This window comes from Alligator mississippiensis, chromosome 2, assembly GCF_030867095.1.
Source record: "Alligator mississippiensis isolate rAllMis1 chromosome 2, rAllMis1, whole genome shotgun sequence".
Lineage (NCBI taxonomy): Eukaryota > Metazoa > Chordata > Crocodylia > Alligatoridae > Alligator > Alligator mississippiensis.
The window spans coordinates 184,022,107-184,035,572 of record NC_081825.1 but is presented as its reverse complement, the minus strand read 5'-3'; the positions used below and the strand labels follow the sequence as shown (position 1 = coordinate 184,035,572).

Here is a 13,466-nt window from a genome sequence, read left to right as displayed (position 1 = left end):
CTCAAAGGAGATCTCAGGAAAACTTTCTTAACTGGGAGAGCCCTAAGACAATGGAACAAGCTGCAGGAAAAGCCATGGCATCTCTTTCACCAGAGATTTTCAAGAGGCTAGACAAGCGTTATTCTGGGATGGTTTACAAAAAAAAGCACATCCTGCATCTCTGCAAGGGATGGACTAGATGTCTGCCAACCCTTTGATCCCATCATTGTACTTAAGATGATAAACTTTTTACTACATAATTGTTTACTGCTACCAGGCAGTGGCAGAGGGTGCAGAGACTGGAGTGGATTCTGTTTTGGCTTTGTGCATTTTAATTAGTTAACCCATATCTGACTGCAGAACCATTGTACGTGGCAATGGATGAGCCAGAAAGAACCCAGCTTGGCTTTCATGGTCCAAGTTGAAGTTGCAGAGCTGTACTCAGAAAACACTATCTTTTTTGTGTGTATGCTTTGACTGTGTCCACAAAGAGAAGTGATGGATGTTGATAGACAATAATTAGCAATTACAAGCCCAAGAAAGGAGTATTTAGTCATTACACCATGAATGCTCTGGTCCAATGCCCCAGAGAAAGTGGGGAATAGAGGCAACAGACAATCTTTAACATTGGTAGATAATTAAGTTAGCTTCTTGCTGGAGTCTGAAACCATCCTCTTCAGAGTTTTCTTGTGGGGTCAACCAGAAAGCTTCCTCTGACTGTGATGGAAGAAGATGAACATGGGATAGGGGGAAACTTGGAAACTGTTGGAGAGAGATAATTCTGCCATCTCACTGACAGGGGTAAAGCCAGTAGGAGCAAGAGATTCCCATGGACAGAGACTCCCTGTTCTTTGGAAAGCAAGGTCAGAATGGTATGAGCTGGAGGCAAGAAGAACAAAACAAGGAATACTGTAAAAGCCTGCTCTGAAATACATCTACGTAACCTGTGAGGTCTTTGAGGTTATCAACAGCATACATGAGGCCTCATCTTCCTTATTAGTTGCTTAATCATTTCCCTTTCAAGAGCTGAATAAGCTCACATGGGTAATAAGATCAAAGCACTCTCCTGTAATACGCAAAATGTTAGAGTGGGCAGATACGCTGTTCCCATTAAGAGACCTATTCATGGGCTACAATCAACTATCTCTAGGACATACTCATATCCTGACCTCTTGCATGTTATTTTAATCAAAAGGCCCTGCTGCATTGTAGCTCTCAATTATTAGCCCAGCTAAAAGCCTTCCAATTAGAAGAACAGAGCCATGCTGCTGCTGAGATGATCCTGAAAAGGTTTGAATCATACTGTTTGAGAGAAAGATCATTAATTCTGTATTTTGAGAGTGAACAAATGAGCTGTCTCACTCAGACTGTTCTGCATCTCCAGTCCAAATGCAACCCTCTTTCTGGAGGGAAGGCAGCCTGATTTCTACAGAATTAAAAACACATCCAGTGAAAACAGCAGATACACCTCAGAGCAGTCACTGAAAAGTTGTTTACCTATGTCCCCTGTACAGGTAGCCCATCTGGAGCACATCAGGGCAAAGAGTCTCAAGAGATGACTAGGTACTAGCCCAGTAGCTTATAACCTAGGGTCAGTCAAGGGACAGAACTACCAGCTTGCTGGTAACCCAAGAGCCACACACCAAACTGAATAAACAGAGCCTATTTCCTCATGTATAATGCCCTGGCACCACCCACGGAGACAGCAGGTCCCAGCATTGAACACTTCCACCTCAAGCATTCAGCCCACTCCAGTTAGATCTTTGTGTCCACATCAATACATAATCAACACTATATGTTAAAAACAATTTGGAAGGATAAGAGTTATCTTAGGATAACCTTACCAGAAGAGGATGCAACAAGTATCTCCTGATACACAGGTGAAAAATGAAATCTAAATCCAAAGTGATGCTGAAACAGTCAGAATGAGAAGATAACAATTCCAGCTGATGCTTGGATAGGACTCAGGTCCTGCCAGCAAGGTAGTTGGTGCCTAGGTGGGACAGAAAAAACTTTGAGTCAAACAACTGCACAGCATTAAAGCAAACACTGCACACGGAGACTAAGAGAAGTATGCTGCATGCAGCAAGACACCTAGGAGCTCAAACTTGTGGGTCACAGTAACTATTTCTGGCCATAGGCTCTGTTGAGAAAGAGGAATCACCTAATCTTGTTGGACAGCTTCTCTAGCAGGAAGGCCTCTTACAAAAGAAACACAGGTCTTGCCCTCCTGCCTCCTCTCTCCCACCTGCATGGGACCCCAGCCTCGGTTTGCCCAGCTTTCCCCCCTGCTCACCACTCTAGCAGTAGGGGGTCATGGCCAGAGCCAGCTCAGGCAATGCCTCAGGTAAAGGGGAGAAAGGGAAGAGAATTAAACTCTGTTTCCCCTCTCTCACCAGCACGGGGACCCCAACCAGGATTGTCCAGCTTTCCCCGTCACTGGCTGCTCGCATGGCAGGGGGCACAGCTGAAGCCAGCCCAGGCAGCAGCCTCAGGTGCTGCCTGGGCCAGTTCTGGCCATGCCCCCCACCATGCAAGCAGCTACTGAAGGGGGGGGGGGGGGGGGGGGGGGGGGGCAGCAGGGGGAAAGCCAGGCAGACCCTGGCTCAGGTCCCTGTGCCAATAGGAGAGAGGGGAGACAGGGGTTAAATCCTCTTCTCCCCGACTTCGCCTGAAGGCCCTGTGCCTGGCCTGCCACCCTGGCTGGGGTCCCTGCAGGTCAGGGTGGGGGTTTAAACCTCTCCCCAATGATACTCAGCAACCTGCCAGGGTCTGGTCATGCAGCCTCCCCCTCCGCCCTGTTCAGCTTCCCTCCAGCCTTGTGGCTGCTGAAGAAGGGAAGAGAGGGCTCGCTCTAGCATCCCTTGCTCCAGCCTGAGCCACTGCAAGCATGTGGCTGCATTTCTACCATCAAAAGTGAATGTTTGTTCACTTGCAAATCAGTTTAATCTACACAGGTTAGACTAACCTTCAAAGATTGAATCAATTCAGGCTCAGGCTTTTTGAATGACTGTACTTAGAGAGAGAAATAAGGAAAAACAGTTCCCAGGGAAATTTGCTGCCAATGTACCTTGCCTTACAAAGATAGCATGCAGAGGGTAGCTGGGATTTTGATCCAATATAAACCTGCCTTGGACTATTGAACTAGTTAGTCTTACAAGGGAGGTCTAAACATCATGAAATTCATTTCCAGAGGTGGAGGGGAGTAAAGAGGGTATAGCAGTGTATGGGGAAATCAGGGGTCTGAGGGGGGTCTCTCTAACTCTGCCACTGACCTGCTGTGTGACCTTGGGAGAGTCACATTACCTCTCTCTGCCTAGAATATTGTCAACTCTCATGATTTAATTGACCCTTAGAGTAGTTCATACTTTAGAGACCAACTCCTTGGAGGCAAGTGATTCAGAGAAAGTTTGAATTTTTTTTTTTTTTTTTGCTCTTGTGGAGAAAAGCTTGAAGAGGTGACCTGCATCTATCCTGAGGGCTTTGCAAGCAAGAGATGAAGAAAAAGAACCTATAAAAATATTGCTTTTGGGGAAAAAAAAAAGATTAAATCCGATGCCTGCTTAAGACACTCTCATTATTTCTCTAGGATCCGTCTCGTGATTTCTGAATGCTGGGGGGCTGGTTTTGCTGCTCTGCCATTGTTTAGGCCATCTCACTGCATTTCTCGGTGTTTAATCACATTACCTTCTGCTTTCTCCTTTACCCTCTGAAGTTACATTAGTTACTATAGAAATAGGGCCCTTCACACAGCACAGTGACGTTTATCAGACTGCATCCTGCACCTGTTAGAGAGCAGTTCAAGATTTAGTCTGCAGTACGATCAATGCAGGCATGTGTGACAATTACTCTGGTCACATTCACAATTACCAACCCTGAATTACTATGATTTTAGTTTCACCAGCAAGTCTATTGGAATCATAAAAGAATAAGCATGGAAAGGACCTCCGGCAGTCATCTACTCCAACCCCTTTCTCAAGGCAGAATCATCCCTTTTTAAACTCTCAGTCAAGTGTTTACCTAGAGAAGCTGTAAATTCGCTATCCTTGGATGTTTTTATATGCAGTTAGGCCATCTGTTCCAGTGCTTAAAAATCACTCTCCTAGGGAGAGAGTTCTTCCTAATACCCACCCCTCAATATCTTTTGCTGCAATTTAAGCCCATTACTTCTTGCTCCCTCCCTGTGAACACACAGAACAGTTGATCAATGTCCTCTGTATAATAATCCCTTGTGTCTTTGACTTATACCAAATTCTCCTCCCACCTGTTTTTCCCTCTCCAGACTAAATAATTCATTTTTTCAAGCCTTTTCTTGTAAATCATGCTTTCCAGACCTCTGATCATTCTCAAAGATTAAGAGAAGTCCAGCCAAACAACCATGTCAAACAATATGCTAACCGAGTCCCCCACTACACACACCCTGCTTTAGATATTTTAAGGCTGCCTATGGGATTTGGGAACCTATTCATTTGATGCTGCTTTGACAGTCTTGGCTTCAGTGTTACAAAAGGCTAAGATAAGAGAGAAGAAGGTATTTTTCTAATTTACTTTGTGCCAAGTCAGTTTCCCCATGTACAGCACTTTCTTTTTTCTCTTTGTTTTTTCCTCCTGGACAAGTACAAGGAGAAAATCCATTGAAGAAGCAGGAAAGCAGACTCAAAACAGATGGAGAAATGACAAAAGAGGGCCAAGAAACTTAAGATCTGTGGCAGTATCTGGAGCCATCTCTCTCTCTTTCCACCCCTAGTCCACAAATATACACTCCAGTTGGCTAAATTTGATCTCTTTAAGGAAATAGGAAAGACTCCAAGAACCTTTGTGTTGTTTACTCAGTAAGAGATTAGCCCTAGCAGAAGGCAGAACTAACCCTCCTGCAAAGTTTATTGGTAAATGAACCAGAGATAAACAGGTATAGTCCAGAAAAGGGACAGCTGGGAAAGGACTTGCCATCAAGATATAATATACCCAATTAAAAAATAATCACTAATCTGCCCTCTACAGTCTCTATTCCCATCTTAATTAACACCCAGGAAATTTGAAGAAAGGCACCCTATTTACTAGACGCTCACAACTGTGTTGCTCTAAGCTTACTCACATGGTTGTTTGAATAGTGACACTGTATCTTAATTTGAAAACAAGCACAGAGGTCCCTTTGCCCCATTTTAACATGAACTTTGCCAATAAAACACTCCCACAGGGAGCTCTTTAAATTTAGATATATTCTTCTACTATTTCTGCATCTAAATATAGAGATGCTATAACATTTGTTACCCATCTTTGCTATTTCAGGAAGTCAAGACAAACAATATTAAGATTTTAACAACCATTGATGCCGACCCAAGAGTTGTGAAAGTTAGAATTTTTTTCTCTCAATAATGATTTTAAAAGCAGATACAAGCAGCTCCTTATGCTCTCCACTTTATACATCATGTACCTACTTTTCTGTTCATGGTCAGAGCTGAGAAACATAAAGACCAATTTCACTTTTGTTTCTAATCAGTTTACACCTTTGGGTTCTTACACGCCAACCCAATGTCTGGGCTGCAAGCACTGAGTGGAAATGCTCGTTTCAGAACTGCTTCTACTTGGTTTGGGGGGGTGGAAAAAGCATAAGTAGAAACTTTCATATTTAAGAGAAGAAAAAAAAAGCCTAAATTTGAGGCCGAAAGTTTTCCTCCATTGCTCCAATATGGAACTAAGAAGGATCCCCCCCAACCCAGTACAACTAACAATTTACAGGCTGTTACTCTCAATAAGGAGGTAGAAAGATGCATGTGTAAACATTATTTCAATGGTAAGTGTTGTATATCAAATGGTTTAGGCAGCAAAAAAGCCCCATCTTCTACTCTTTGCTGCACAGCAGTTATTTTATTCAATTGACTCAGTTCTTTGGAAAGAAAGAAGCAACATCACATACAGCATGATGCAAACAGCAATCTTGTGTCCTTTGTTTCATTGGAAAGAATTCTGCCCATGACAATGGCTTTGAGACGGGGCTGGATCTTGATAAAAGGCACTACAATTAAGGAGGAGCAAAATGAAGCCCAGTCATTCAGCTTGTTATCAGAGGGGCTGAACAGCATCACGTTTCTTTACTGGCAGTGACATTGTCAAGTTCTATTACAATGAAATGGTCAGAGTGGAGACCACATGAGGCATTAAGCAGATCAGATTCCCAACGTTATTTGGGATCTATGGGAATTAGGCATTGCTAGCAGCATACATTATGACCTTTAACTCCAATGTCAACGTAGGAGTTTGCCTAAGATTCTTCATTCAGTTTTAAACAAAGTTAAGGTTGGGCTTCCCTTTGAATTCAGCGGTGAGCCAGCCTAATGAACACATTTACACTCTAAGATACCCACTATGTTGCAAAGTGTTAATAACTTGCTTTATTGGTGACACCTGCTGGCCAAAGCAGAGCAGTCCAGTTGACTGCTACATGCTAGAGAAGTCTGATAGCAGGAGGTAGAAAATTCCATTAGGAAAAATAATAACCCGGGAACGTATGTTTCAGGATCACCTCAAACAACTTGGGAATTTTACAATTGAATCAGATAGCTCACAAGCACCTGGGGAGCCAGGGGGCTAGAGAGACCTCTAATCTCAGAGCTCTCTGTTAGTAGGATCTGTTACAGCAAGTTCAAGCACCCCTTAAAGAGAAGTCTCGATAACACCAGGGAATCCTCCAAACCATCAGTAAAGATTTTTTGAAATTCCTAGTTCCAGGAAGATGAGACTATAACTCCACCCAGCTCTGATCTCAGTGGAATGGCTCTGCTAACTTACCCCAGCTGTGGATCTGGCCCCAGGGGCAAAGAGAGTCAGTCTGCATCCACAGCATTTCGTGAGCTTTTCAGAAACTGAAAGTCAGTGCAAGGCCTTGGGCTCCTGCCACTTATTGTTCAACTGTTGCAGTGCAGTCCAGGAAAAAAAAAAAAAAAAAATTAACACATGATTAATACCACACTAGCCACCAGATCTCAACAATGACACGTCAGCAGTGCTGCTGTCAGTGAAAGCTTCTCTCATGGCCTGACCGACTGTGCACCAGATTATTTCATTGCTTTCAGGTGAACACCAACGTAATGGGGGTAATGTTCCACCTGTGGAAAGTTTCATGTTGGACAGGAAGCACTCCTTGTAATGATAAGAAAGAAAAGCTGGACACTCCACTACAGCCTTTATGCATGTCAAGCGTATTAAACAGGAGGTTGCCTTTTCATTAGTGCAGCAGATGTAAAGTTCTCTCTCTCTCTCTCTCTCTCTCACACACACACACACACAAACCTGCCTCTGCTTTATATTTTGCATATAAACAAAACTATGCCCACATGCTAAATACTGGCCTTTTGATTAATCAGCACTGGAAAGAGCCATTTAAAAGAAGGAAGGGGTGAGAGACCCACAATTAATATCCAAGGACAAAGAGGGATCATATTCATGCCAGTGGGCACAGCTTGTATGGTATACTGCGTATTTCTCCAAAAGGACCTTAGCATTTGCTATACCACATCCGAGCAGTCACACATTGAGGATGGATCATCTTATGGAATGAAGCACACTGAACTAGAACCCAAGAGACTTCACCCAGAACTTTTAACCATCCCCTCAAGATCTCTGTGGACACCACATCCTGATCGCTAGCCCATAAACTGGACATCATTTGTGACTTAGATCTCCCTCCAATCCTCAGATCCAGGTCAGGTCTAAATCCAACCACTTTTTTCTGCATCACATCTCTAAGATATGGCCTTTTCCATCCATCTACACAGGTCAATCCCCCATCGTCTCACATAATTATTGTGATGTCCTTTTCTCTGGCCTGGAAAAATGCTGTCTTGTCCTGTATATATTGTTCCAGAATGCTGCTGCAAAGATCATTTCCCTCAGCACATCACCCCTGTCTGTGCATCCCTCCAATCACTCCATTTTTTTCTATTGCACAAGGCATAAGCTGCTTGTCTTCACCTTCAAGAGCTCTCATAGCCTATCCCAATTCTGCCAATCAGCTCCTATTTCTTCTTCAGATGTCAGCTCCAGTAACCAGTTGGTGCACAGTGCCAACCTCCATCACCCACCTGTTACACTTGCAATCAAGTGCCTTCTTGCTTTTTTCCAGGTTTAAGAGGCTCTCCCCACAGTAATCTACAGTTTCTATGCGGTATTTTGTGTTGACCCAACCAGAACACTGGTCCAGTAAATTCCTCTCTGTGGAGGAAATACAGCCTTAATAAAGGAAACCTGTGAGTGTGCTTCAGCTCATGATGGTTATTGAATGCATTTGCCATATACAGATTTCTTCTCCAGCAGAGCTCATAAGCATTGTACAGCACCTGCCATGAGTCACTTCTCTACATAAGATATTGAACAGCAGGGGATGCAGAGCACTCAGAAGCCTTGTAACCCTGTTTCCTCACCCCAACAAATTCAATACAAGCCTCTTGAGAAAAGGGCAGAATGTTCTCTTAAGCATAATCTTTTCCCAGTTACCAGTTACAGGGAAAGGAGAGGGGTGCCCTCTTTCTTCCCCCAGTGCACATAATGGACAGAGAGAATAGCAAGTTGAGGGTGCTATTCATAACCTTCACGATGGGTTTAAAGGCTTGCAATGGCTTTCAGACATGACAAAATGGCAGAGAGGAAGAGGAAGGGTTGTTAGGCAACATTATTCTACTTTTCCCCTACCCACTCAGTGCCTGCTTCTCACCAACCTCACCAATCAGCAGTTTTCACAGCTCCCGACAGGCTTAGCCCTTGAAATGCCTGACAAAGAAAGGTTAACACAACAAGGGTAGCTGCAAGCCCAGCCCATCCCACACCTCCCTTCACCTGAGGGGTTTATTAATGTTCTTCCTGCCTCACAGACACCTGATGATACATGCGAACAGCCCCATGTTTGGACACCAGGACAATCAGATGCCTCTGGCTGAAAATCTACAAAGGTGCAATGCAAAATTTTAAAACTTGCTTTGGCTTCATGACTCAAAGGGTCAACTTGGAATGGTAAAGAGAGCTCTCCACTGGCTTTGAAGAAATGAATTTCCCTAAGCAGGACTCATCTGGCACTTTAAATGCCTACAATGAATGAGTACACCACCTCCTGGCTTACCTGACCCATCATTATTAAAGAGATCACGATAACATTTCTGCTTCATTAGTACAAACAAAGCAATCCAGGGAGCCAGAATTGCTATTCATAGGCCAGTTTGGATGTCAAAAGTATCCTGGAAAGCTTGAAATGTTCATGGTTTTCATTTTTTAAAAATTATCACAAAAATGTTCAAATAGTACGTTTTAACAAACAATTTGCTATGAATACACTTTACAATGTGCTGAACTGCACATATTGTGGGATTAGAAACGACCCAGTGGAGCAAGCAAGCCACATAAGGACCAGTGTCCAAAGTGAACCAAGTAACAGGAGAGCTGACTATCAGATGGGTCATTTTGTTCCACTACATTGGTTTCAGCAGTTGTGACCACGTTCTGAAGGAGCGTACATTAGTGGAAAAGTTTCCTTCTCTCTGACAGGAGTCACTGCTGAGTCAGAAGCCAGCACAGGATTAAGGGGGAGAAAAAAAGAAAGAATTTGCTTAGGATATAGAACCGCAGTGCCTTATGGCAGCTACAGTACAGATACTTCTTGTATCCATTCCCTTCTGTGGCCTGGACTTACTGGTTGACCTAACTCTCCTTGTTAGAAGGGGGATAGAAGTGCTTTGTAGGAGTCTTTTGGCATGGTGCATCTTAGGAGATAAGGACTTCCCAGCTGGATTCTATTTTAAAGACCCTGGGCATGAGGCTCTGCTAGTCACCCAGGTCCAAGTGCCCCAGTCACTCCACCCCAGTTACACATATACATATTGACTGAAATATTCCAATTCCAAATTCCCCCCCCCCCCCCCCCCAAGTAATCAAACACTTGCAATTTTAAATCCTTATTTCCAACCAGCTCCAGCACTTAGTTGTATAGGAGTATTTTGTTGCCAGCTATTTACCTTGAGCGATGAAGTCACTTTAAAGGGTTTCTCACAACTTTCCAAACAAAATTGGCCTCGGTGCACTTCCCCTGATGTATAGCCATGGCCACCATTATTATTCTTTATTTGCAGTACCATGCAATGTTCCTCCATTTTACCAAACCTCCCATCCCATGTTTCTTTGAAGCTAAAGCAGAAAACTAGGTGGGAAGTTTCAAGGTAGATTAGCTCTTGGGGAACTGGGAGACAAAACAGCTGCTGGGGTAATATTATTTTCCTCGTTCTAGTTTCTGCTGTTCTTTCCCACTGTCACACAACACCATCTGCCCCCCCTCTCCCCTGCCAGGTTTCAGATATCCCTGAATACCTGCGGAGAGAGAGACAGAAGTTGTACCGTGCTCCTCCCCAGGGGCCTGCCCACATTCCTAACCTAAAAGCAGTTGGCAGGGGGCAAGAAGGGAGAGAACAGAAAAAGAGCCTGTCATCTTAGACTGTCTCAGCCCAGTTGCCTCTTAGGAGAGCTCAGACAGGTGCATTTTGCTATGGAGTAAGTTCTTTCCAGATCCTGGTACAACCAGCCTCTCTGCAGCATACTGGCTGCTTCATAAACACACAAGACACCCCATAGTTATGGGATAAGCTGCCCACGGAACGCTAGCTCTGGTAGCCCTCAATGGTCAGCTGGTTTAGGGTCCTTAAGGCAGAAAGTTTATAACCCTCACTGTTGCATGAGGCCTTCCTCAGGCAACATGGGTAATAGAAGAAGATAAGAATGAGACAATGGACATCATCCCCACCCTGGTCAACAGCTAGCCCCTAAACTGGGATTTCCAAAGGAGGGCAGAAGAGTCAAGCACCCATCCCAAGTGGAATGTAATGGGGAAGAGTGGGGCACCTCATTCCCTTTGGAAATCCTGCCCCACCTTTGTCCCTCTTCTATATGACTTGCTCCCAGCTTACAAAAAGAGAAGCACGGGGATCCCCAGGGAGAGCCAGCAAGAAGATAGTGAGCACTGGGCTAGACAGCAGGGACTGCCTGTATCCTGACCTCCACTAATACTAAAAAACTCCCCAAATCCCCCCCCACTGGCACCAGTTAGAGAAGAGAAACCAGGCCCTGATTTATTATTAAAGGCAGCAGCTACAGGGCATCAGGCCAACACAAAGCTACCCTTGGCCTTTCAGCTCATATCAGCCAAACATAGGGACTTTTGCTGGGCCAGGATGAGGCTACAACAGGGCAAACCCTTCTAACTGGGGAGGTTTATAGTCCCCTTCACTTCACGTATGAGGTCTGATGCATCTCTGCAGCAGCCCTGAAAGATAATATTTGCCCAGCAAACAGAAGCCTTGGCATACAAACAATGGTCAGGAGGGTGGGAAGGACTCTGCGTTTTTCAGAGGGAGAGAACACATTCCTCTAGACGTGAGTATCTTGGAGACTCCAGCTGCTATGCGAACGGAATAAAAAGACTTATCAAGTAAGCAATTTACAACCTGCAGAGGGAGGATCCACAAACCACAAATAACCCCCATCCTTGCGTAAATCACGATAACAAGAGCAAAGGTAAAGGTGAAGGCAGCTCCTTCTAAAGGAATTTTTAAAGGGATGTCTAAAAGCCCAGTCCAGTCCCAGAGGATGTCACCAGCTGGCATATCTATCTCCAAGTGGCTTTGAGGAAAGAGATTAAACTACTAGCTCTTGGGTCAGGAGACAGACTTAAGGTTGCCAAAGTAGAGAACATGGCAGGCTTTGCTCAGACTTTCACAAAGTGTCACAACTTGCACACACTGGGAGAACCCAGGCGGACCAACCTTCTCATCAAGGGGAAGTGTTTGGGTGCAGGGTTCTTCAGTTCAGAGACAAGCCAGCATACCTGATGGATACATGTCAAGGGGTCTGGCTTTTTTGCCTCCTAGCACTCCAGTTGGTGCTGTTTCCATGCTTCCCCCATGCATGAAGTGCCCTTGCAAAGCCTACGTCCCAAGTCATCATTCTACTAGCCCAATAGCTCTCAGCCAGGAAGCTACAGTACCCTGAGGTGCCTTATGATCTTTTCAAGGGTACAGCAGGTTACCATACAACGTTAGCACAGTTAGGTTTGCAAACACAACTCACAAGATAAACCCAGAGATTTCACACAAATCCATACTTGTGGTCTCTCTGCATTCTTTGCAATAAAAAAAACCTGCTCTGATTTGTCTGTTGTCAAAAAGAAATGAAAAACAAAAGCTGGCATTTTCTCAGGTTGCTATGAGACTTATCCAGGGGGGTCAGGTCTAAGAAGTTTGAGAACCACTATTCTAGACGAACTCAGAATCCAAAGCAAAACAGACCAACCACCCTTTTTGTCATGAGACCAGAGGCGTGCCTGGGTACTTCTCCACCCTAGGCAGCAGCAGGGCATAGGGCTGGCATTCACAGCTGTGCTGCTGGCAGTGGTGGAGGCAGCCAGGCTGACTGTACAGCAGCTGCAGTTTTGTACCCCCATCCGCTCCAAAACTCAGTGTCTGGAGCTGGCATCCCAGTCATGCCAGCCCTCTCCTCCTCCCCTCAGCTGTACACCTGCCTCTGACCTTTGGGAAACGACAGAAGAGGAAGAAACGATCCTAAATAAGTGAACCAAACACATGCCTTACACCCTAACTCTGCAATCTGGACAGTGTGAATAAACTCCTTTCCCCATGCATGGCCCTGCTGCCTTTGATGAGATGCTACGTGGTCCCAAGAGTCTTCCTGTCAGATTGGTCCTTACTGATGATGAGATCCATCACCTTATTACTCCACCCCTCACCACTGTATTTCTTTATGGTCTTTTCCCCTTCTCATTCCAAACCTAGGACTGCATGTTCTCTGAGGGAGGTTCACATGCAATACCTAGCACCTGGAACTCTTGATTGTATTCAGGGTCTCTAAGCATTATCCTCGTGCAAATAAAGGGATCTAACTGTTAGCTTATGTATGAGCTTTGCAAAAGGTTTTTCATGTCCTCAACATAATCCCCTTCTAGACTCTTTTACAAAGCTTTTCCCTGAAGCCAGTCTTAGCTTTGCAGACCAAAACACTGAGGTTGTTAAAAACAAAAAACAAAATCAAAGCTGTGCTAATGCAGCATTAACACTACACGGATAAAGGCCAGCAAATGCAAAAATGAAGGTTCCCATAGCAATGCTCATTCAACCAGATCTCGCCATCCTGTATTTTTTTATGGTGCACACTCAAAAAGGGAAAAGGCTGAATCCAGTGGTTCCAAAAAGGGGGTTGATTTATTCAAAGAATTGTGTGTAGATTTCCCCACAGAGTTCACAGACCTATGTGAGCTTCACCACAGCTATCCCAAATTCAGACAACAGCAAGTATTTTCAATGGTGACTACAGCTTGAATGCTTCAATTTTGGGTTGTCCAACGGAAATTAAAAAGAATCCAATTTTCAGGAAGGCCTGAGCAAAACCCTCTGAAAAAATCAGGGCCCTTTAAGGCCGCTCCAGTTAAATGCCAGAAA

General features: G+C 44.5%; 1 protein-coding gene across 16 annotated transcripts in view; it reads right to left on the bottom strand.

The window, feature by feature from the left end:
• The window catches only part of CRACR2B (calcium release activated channel regulator 2B), a 78,185-nt gene that overhangs the window by 41,444 nt on the left and 23,275 nt on the right, over positions 1-13,466 (bottom strand). For 7 of the 16 annotated variants that reach the window (XR_009460000.1, XM_059722542.1, XM_059722554.1 and 4 more), the window contains exons 2-3: positions 6,769-6,888; positions 1,824-1,972 (exon numbers count right to left, since the gene is read on the bottom strand). The exons of 4 other annotated variants lie outside the window; for them this stretch is intronic. The gene's annotated coding sequence lies outside the window, so the exon portion shown is untranslated. The remainder of the gene's footprint in view (positions 1-1,823; positions 1,973-6,768; positions 6,889-13,466) is intronic. 5 more of the 16 variants (XM_059722546.1, XM_059722548.1, XM_059722544.1 and 2 more) reach the window with 2 other exon arrangements.